The following is a 7,858-nucleotide window of genomic DNA, read 5'->3' on the forward strand; positions in this document are numbered from 1 at the left end:
CACGATCATGCATCCCAAGTGCCACTGTGGCCCTTCTATGAAAGGCCACCTCAGTAAACCCTAGTTTGACAGTCATCTCAAACACACCTCTCTCCTTTCAACAGGCAGGCAGCACGACTGGTCCTAAATACATGCTGTGTGCAAAATTATTCTGAGGCCATCACATTTCCTGCTGTTTGCGCTCTCTTAGAACATGTTGTGTCCTCTCTTCTGTATCACTGAGCAGGGTCTAAAACCCATTCTAGCACCTCAGGAGGCTTGAACCACCTCACATCTACCCTCACACTCTTGATTTACACACGTATATACACACACGCACACGCATGCACACACACATACACACACACACACATACGCACGCACGCACGCACGCACGCACACAAACACACAAACACACACACACACTCTCTCTAATGGCCCATCAGCCAGCTGGTGGGTGAAGGGACTTAAGCTTCACACACACTCTGGGACTACATTTCCCTATCACACTCCACTCTTTTTTTAGCTTGAACATTATTGTTATCGTAGCCTCTCATATGGATCGGGCCCACTCTGAAGGGTGATGGAAGCACATGAAATGCATGTCGGAGCCCCCGAGGGCAGCTTTTTGCTCTTCAGAACAACACACAAAACCCCATGTCCTCAGCAGAATTAAATGATAAGGGACAGATGAGTGGGTGGGAAGCTGGGGGTGGTGAGGAATGATTCACCACAGGCTAATTCATATTGGTCACTCTGAGTGTTTCGCTGCAATTTCACACCCTCACTTGATATGCTAGCAAACTGCTTTAGCTTCACTCCAACCCAGGGAGAGCCACCACTTGTGCTTGTGGCTCGAATCCAGAACCCAGTATTCTGACACATTCAGTAACTCCAAGAACCAAGTCTCCCATACAGAGGAGCTGCGTGCCTCCACTCACATCTTGCAGGTTAACAAACATTGTGTCCAGAGGAATCAATGGAACAGATGAGGCTGAAATCATGCCCCCTGGCCATGGCTCCCACATTCTCACTCTTGCATATTAACAATGTATAACAGAGTCCCAGATCCACCATACCTGATCTGAATGAGAAGTAGAGCCAAACAACACTGCAACGACTCCTGGGGTCTAAGCAGAGAAGCTGCGCAGAACCCTATTGTAATTGTTGGCGTTGCCTTTTATTATCATCCTGCATCTGCTGTTTTTGCAATGCAATGCAAATAACGTTTACATAGCAAGGCATGAGAACATGCTACGTTGCATGATGGCAGAGGGCTATAAGCCACACCCTGCCGTCCAATGTCACGTCAGTTTGAGCTATACCATGCAATTGAGAACTGCACATTTTGAAAGGCCATGCCTCTCACCCCAGTATGATCGAGAATGCACCATGAGCATTTGTCATTTTTTTTTAAAAGACAGGAAATCTGAACCGTTCTCTATATTGGCCACTTGAAATACACAGTGGTTATTTTTTCCCCAAGTGTTCTGTTGGTGCCCTGTAAAATATATGGTGCGACATTGTGCCATAGCTTAGACCCTGGCATGGCTGCTCTGTGTCCTATTATTTACATTACATTAACTAGACATCAGACATGGTGGGGTGCATCACTACCAAACTTGGTAAACATATGTCTAACACAGACCTAACATGTACAGTCATATTATGTTCACATGGTGGCGCTATAACAAGCACATATTTATATCTCTTGATCTGGTTGACGTGGAGTCATGACATTTGGCAGAGATGGTCAGAGGTATGTGTTCATTTGACCCCTAGAGTATGTTTCAACCACAGGGTGGCGCTCTGAAACATTTTTGGCTTATATGTTGTTTTAGCTGATCTAATTAATGCTACAACATTGAAAACACAACAGAATACATCATGAGCATTTCCCAGACTTTTCAAAATAACAGTAACAAAACTATATCGTTCACTCGAAACAAATTTTTTCTAAGTGTTCTGTTGGTATCCTTTCAAATGTGTGGTGTGATACTGTACCACATCTTAGACCCCGGGCATGGCTGCTCACAACTGTATATTTTTTTTGCTGTTGTTTCTCCAAAACTCATATACTGTAAATATTGAATGCCTGAGTTCAGTTTAGTTAGTTGGCAGGTGGCTATTCCTGCTTTATATTTGTAAGTGGGTGGTTTAGTTTGTATATCTGCCATTTTGTTCTGAAACTGGCCATCCTAGAGGGAGACCTCCACACAAAACTACACCAACTCCCAGGCCATTGCATGTTCTTACTGCAAGCTTACTATTACAGAAGCCCCTTGGTTGGGTCTCAAGAAAAACAGATACAGTAGAATATTTAATTATATACATATATAATATATGATTATATATTGTTCCATATTCCTCTCTAATGACCACTACAACACAAGGAAAACAAACGCTTTTCATGATTGTGCTCTTGCAATGTCGCAAGCATGTTGGCGGTTAAATTGAAATAACTTCCTCAGGCTACAAGTTTCGGTAACTGACCGAGTATAAACCACTGCCCTGGTACTGTATTAATTCATCCCACTTGCAATGGATATAATAAACACTTGAGATTAGTTAAGCCGAGTATGATGCTGTGTTTGCTGCGTTTGCCTCGACAGTTTTCAGAGTAGAACTAGTTAGTGTGGTGCAAGGAATAAAGCTTGTAATGTTCCACTTTGTTTTGCACCTAAAATTGTTTCATTAAGCCATATACAATAGCTGCCTGAGTGCGCACACATTCGATCAAGAAAAGTTTTATGCAAGTTGGAAATGTAATTTGAATTAAGTGATCTGTAGCCTAATCAAGATGTACAACATTGGCCTGTGCTACTTGGCATTTAGGATGTTTGAACTTGGCATAACACAGTTAGTTCAACCAAGGGCAGGAATATCAATCAGGAATATCAGGTTATCAATCAATTAATTCAAAAGGGACAGCCACGGATTTGTCGGTGTTGTGGGCTTATGTAACATATAGGCCTAGCTTGTGACGGGTTGACTACTTTAATAAAAGTTTCAAAACCCGTTAATTGAAGGAATATCGGAGTAGGTTTGGGAAATAAAACTTGGTTCTTACACTGTCACATACCTCAGTTTATAATAAGAGCTGTTTTGTGTTCTTCCAGATGATGAATTTGAAATGTAGCCCACTCTGTATGCTTAACTATCAGAAACCTCCTATAATATTTAGAATCACTGCATTTCTCCCAGAGGAAGTCATATGTATGAGTACAAGAATTAAGATTTTGGACAATCACCAGATCAGTGTGTCTGAGTCCTCCCAGCACAATGAACCTACATTCATTGTAATGTAAAAACAATGCCATACACATTGAATAATAGTAAATAACAATGGCGCCGATTAGCCTTTTTACCCAGTGGGCAAGGATGTGGAAATATTCAATAGCATAGTCTATAATAAAATAATGTGCACTTTTGATTTCCTGGGCAAAACAATGTAGCACTTACAGACTGTACTCCACTCCGTCAGCATGTTCTTGAAACCTATAATTTGTAGGTCTAGCATGTGTGGGAACGTATGCTTCCATGAGGACTCCTTCATGGTACGCTGCAGGTGAGATTAAACCATGAGCACTGCTGCGCATGTGCATCCAATTAAAGCCAGTTAAACCAAAGGCAACTTGATGTTGCAATTGAGTTTACACTTTAAACTTTTCAGAACACTGCCGTGGTAATAAACCGGGGAAGTAACAGTAATTCCTGTACATTGCAAGAAGCCCACAGTCCTTCTAGAACTGTCTATATTGCAATTCAACTAAAGGTTGTTCAGAGTGCATTAGCAAGCCATTATCTCTCCGAAAAGTGATCCATTTGCATTTGATGGCCACTGTAGCCATAGCCCCTTGACTGTGTGTGCTCTTTTTCACTTCTCTTCAGTAGGCGTTCTGGATGACTCAAACCACTGCATCAAAGGGAAGTTTGTTTGTACTGGCTGGTCCGATGGCAGGACAACAGGGTTGTTCGATGTCCCTAATTAGGGTGAAAAACGAGCGAGCTGATAGTGCTCTTGTTCTCCACGGACTCTTAGCTTAACAATCAACAGCTGTTATCCTGTTTAGTTTAGTGTCCAAGAGGCCAGGAGTATGTCATAAGGAGTGATGCAAAGAAGTTAATCTACTTAGTGTGAAATGAGGCTACTATGGGATATGCCTGGCGAATTGCCAAATCAGGGTTGGTGAGCGAGTGAGTCAGTCGGGGAGTGTGTGTATATGTTTCTGTGTGCAAAGGTGTGTGCATGTACACTCACTGAACACTTTATTAGGAACACTTTACTGATACTGGGTAGGGCCTCCCTTTGCTCTCAAAACAGCCTCGATTCTTCGTGGCATTGATTCCACAAGATGTTGTAAACATTCCTTTGAGATTCTGGTCCATGATGACATGATTGCATCACGCAATTCCTGCAGATTTTTCAGGTGCATTTTCAAGCTGTGAATCTCCCGCTCTACCACATCCCAAAGGTGTTCTATTGGACTCAGATCCGGTGACTGGGAAGGCCACTGAAGAACACTGAACTCATGTACATGAAACCAGTTTGAGACAACTTTTGCTTTGTGACAGTGCATTATCATGCTGGAAGTAGCCATTAGAAGATGGGTAAATTGTGACCATGAAGGGAAGCACATGGTCAGCAACAATACTCAAGTAGGCTGTGGCATTCAAGCGATGATTGATTGGTATTAACGGGCCCAAAGTATGCCAAGAAAACATTCCCCACACCATTACACCACCTCCACCATGAGAAGGTGTACAGGTGTTCCGAATAAAGTGTTCAGTGAGTGTATGTGTGTTCACAATTAAGAGATAGTATGACACATCCTTTGATACTCATACCAATTGGACATAGCCTTGCTATGACTTCCCTTTATTGTTCTGTTGCGTGACTAAGCCTTAGATCTTTTCTAGGACCCTCTGGTCCTCTTAAAAGAAGTCTAACTAGCCAAAACAGAATTTAATTGGTGTGGCCGAGGGCGAGTATGGTGTGTATCTCATTAAAGTTAGCTTTAACGAACTAGTGTACTTGCGGATTAAGAGCAGAGGATACAGAGCCGGTGCTCTGGCATATTAGTGTGCTTTAAGGTCTGACAAGAGCAGGGCTGTGCCGTCATGGGAGTTAGTGAGTATCTTTTAATCTCTCAGATTTACCTTCAGAGGGTCATTCTTCAATTTTGAAGTGAAATACCGAAAATATTGTTTTAGCCCATACTAAAACCAAACAAATCAACCTAAACATCTTTTCACATCAAAGGCAACAGCTCAGTAAAGCAAACACAGCTGTGTGAAAACAAATAATAATGCACCGTAAAAAAAAAGGTCCCTCAGCTTAATCCATCTTTAATCGAGAGGGCTGTGCAAGTGCCTGTATAACAACCACTGGTGCATTCTTTATATCCCCCATATAAGCCCATTCTAGCAGTTATCTCTTAACATGCAACACTGATTTTATCCCGCAGCTCCATACGGTATTGCTTTCAATACATAGACGCACGTGGTTTGGTTTAGCCTGCTGCACACATCATCATTCAACCTGACTGTTTTACTATAAATCCAGCACAGCTATGGGGCTTTGATCTTGATGATAAAATTTAGTGCTTTTGGCAATTATTCTGAAATGAACATGTCCGTATTGATTTCTGTCTTAAATCACCTTTAATTGCTGAATGCTGTGTTAACCTTACAAATACGCTCTCAAAAAAGATGAACCAGGAGTGAACTCGCAGTGCTTTGTCAGTCAATCCTCACGGTAGTTTCATTACTGGGTCTACTACACCAACCCACAGTGAAGCACATTAGAGCACATTAGAGACATGAGGTGTCTATGACATTTCAGGAACATTGGCTAAACCAGATTGCCAATAGAATACCCTGCACTGAAGCCCAACTGACTGGGTGATGATGACAAAAACAGTGGCCACTATTGATTGTATTTCCCTGGTCCCTGCACAGAGATCATGAACAAAGAGAGTGTGGATGGACTACACAAGCCATGGAGAAGAACAGGTACAAATAGTTCATCAGACAAAATAATGTATTGTTTGTTTGATTCGAAGGGAACACACCCAGTGATGGTGAGTGTACTGCAGTTACCCAATTAATGTACATGTCCAACTGTATCACCTCTGTCTTTCTTTCTCTCCCCCCATCTCTCTCCCTCTCTCTCTCTCTCTCCCCCCCGTCTTCCCTCTCTGTGAAGCAGCTTTATCATGCAGCAACAGTTATGATGGGCCATTACAGTGCAGTTTAAGTGAGCTATGAGCCAGAAAATACATTTTCTCACATCACACATATAAATCACACAGTTTGCTTTTTATAACACCAAATCTGGTATTATAGCTGGCAGAACCTAGAGAACCAAATGAGTAATGACTTGTTCTTTATTTTATAGCACAGAAATTACCAGGTATTTACATACAAATGACACAGTAAAATGGCAATTACACAATAATAATTTATGAATTACTTCATTTTCTTTTCTTTGGGACATTTCATTCACCACAACACACAATTTGTGCTACTTAGCTCTCAGAGTCATATTCACAGTATGACATTACACTGAACAACAAACACACCTACTGTACTGTACATATAGTATGGTCATATACTGTGAAAGTGTGCACAAACACACACACACAAATGAGCACACACACTTGCGCACACTCACAAGCACACACACTATAAAATGGCTAAGACCATAGAAGTGTCTCTACAAAATGACCCAAGAGCTCTTTTGGTATCTTTCTTTCTTATCAATGAATGGAAGCATTTTACCCTCAGGTTAACCAAGTACACCTTTCCCTGTCTTTTCTGGGTGATTGGGTATTGATTTTATGTCTGCATTTTAGATTGGACCGGTACTGCTCTGGTAACTGCTGAACAGAGACAGATGAGAGGAGTTCTTGTGCCATTTCATTTTCACAACCATTAGAGGGAGAGGAAATTATCAAGCATTATACAGGCTTATTACACAGTGATGATATGTTCAAAAGTGAGGCCGCTTTGTTGCGCAAGAGTCTGCTAAGCCTAACCAAAATGCTACAGTATGTAATCACTTCAGTGATGATGGTTTGCAGTACATATTCTTTAAAGTGATTGATAATTTGTATAATTTCTGCCTGTAGTTTGTAATTGAGCGCTTATGAGCCAAAATGGGTCCCCATCCTGTGCCACCTGTGCATGTCAGTGCGTGCGCATTGAGATTCACTGAGCAAGAGCCACTGGCACGTCAAGTAAAACTGAAAGTAAAAATGGCTGCCTGTCAGCTTTATTATATTGGTGCTGATGAAGAGGGATTACCTGGGATTCTGTGTCTGTATGAGATAATACAGTGATTTAGTTCATAGATTATATTTGTGCGAACTCGGCATTGACCACCCCGGCCCTAAACATGAGGTTTAAAAAATGCAGACATACTCGCGAAGATCTTGTTCGATCGAAGTGCTGTAGGCATAATTCAAACCACACTACTGCCCATTACTACTACTGCCCATTAATGCTTGTCCAATACAGTTTATAGTTATATGCATACTGTAGATCACCTGTGGAAAAATGTTCCTGTCCTATTCCATGCCATTGGACAAAGAATGTTCTAAGCAGGAACAATGGTGGACCCAGGTGCTGCTTGGGAGGTTCTATTATGTGGGATTACCTTGGCTTTTCAGACATTCAAGCCCAGTCAAGTCAAACCGAGGCTGGAGCCCCATATGTTTAATGAATAGTAAGTGTGTATTAGTATTCTGTCTGTGCAGACAGCCCAGTCCTTCCGAAGCTCTCCTCTATGTGAATGACATATAGAAACCAAATGTATGTCAGACAGCCCCCCAGTCCTTTCATCTGCTACAATGCGAAACGAACTGACCAGCATGGG

This window comes from Argentina silus (assembly GCF_951799395.1).
Source record: "Argentina silus genome assembly, chromosome: 11".
Lineage (NCBI taxonomy): Eukaryota > Metazoa > Chordata > Actinopteri > Argentiniformes > Argentinidae > Argentina > Argentina silus.